The sequence below is a fragment of the Ailuropoda melanoleuca genome, chromosome 6 (assembly GCF_002007445.2).
Source record: "Ailuropoda melanoleuca isolate Jingjing chromosome 6, ASM200744v2, whole genome shotgun sequence".
Lineage (NCBI taxonomy): Eukaryota > Metazoa > Chordata > Mammalia > Carnivora > Ursidae > Ailuropoda > Ailuropoda melanoleuca.
The window spans coordinates 41683925-41684766 of NC_048223.1; positions in this window are offsets into that span (position 1 = coordinate 41683925).

The window sequence follows — 842 nt, forward strand, 5'->3', positions numbered from 1 at the left end:
GCTTCCGCCTCCGCCGGCCCCGCCCCGGCCCCGCCTCCACCCCCGCTCTCGCCCCTCGTCCGGGCCAGCCCGCACGGCCCGGCGCTTCGGGGAACTCCCGGCGCTTCACGACCGAGAAACTGTTCAGGCCGTGCAGCGCGGCCCCGCCCACGCGAATGCAGCCCACCGCCTCCCCGCACGCCAGCCCAGGAAGAGGTGGTGCCTGCACGGCTGCCAGTTTCCGCCCATCCGTAAAGGTGGGCTGATTGACAGGCGAACTGGACAATAATGGCAAGTACTCGGTCGAGGCTCCCGTGAGTCTTTGTACCCCTGTACTAAATAACCAATCAAAACGTTCTTCCTCTTGGGCGGTCTCGAGGACGGATTTGGCTGCCAAAAGGAAGAGTTCATTGGACCGCACCGGAGGATGCCGCCCTAAACGCCACTCCTGGGAGGGCTTTGCTCCCTTGTGGTCTTTCCGGATAGTCTCTGGGTTTTGCCGAATCTACTGATTGGGGGCGGGGGGAGGAGGCGGTGCCTGGGGACTGAAAAGCCTATTGGGCAGAAAATCTTGATCGACGTGATTGTAGGCCAATCAACGCTCCGGATGTCTCCCGATTGCAGATTGCAGTGAGAATAACGGCGAGGCTGAGTTAAACTGGGGTTTCAGTCCCAGTAACAGACAGCGATCGTGTTATTGTTATCGCTCACGGTTTTGGAGGTTCGCTGGGCTTAGGTAGATGGTTCTCGTTCAGGGTCTCTCCTGTGGGTGGAGTGGCATGGCTGGGGCTAAAGTCATCTCAAGGGCTTTCCCCACTCACGTGTTTTATTGCTTGATGTTGGCTATCCACTGGAACCTCAGT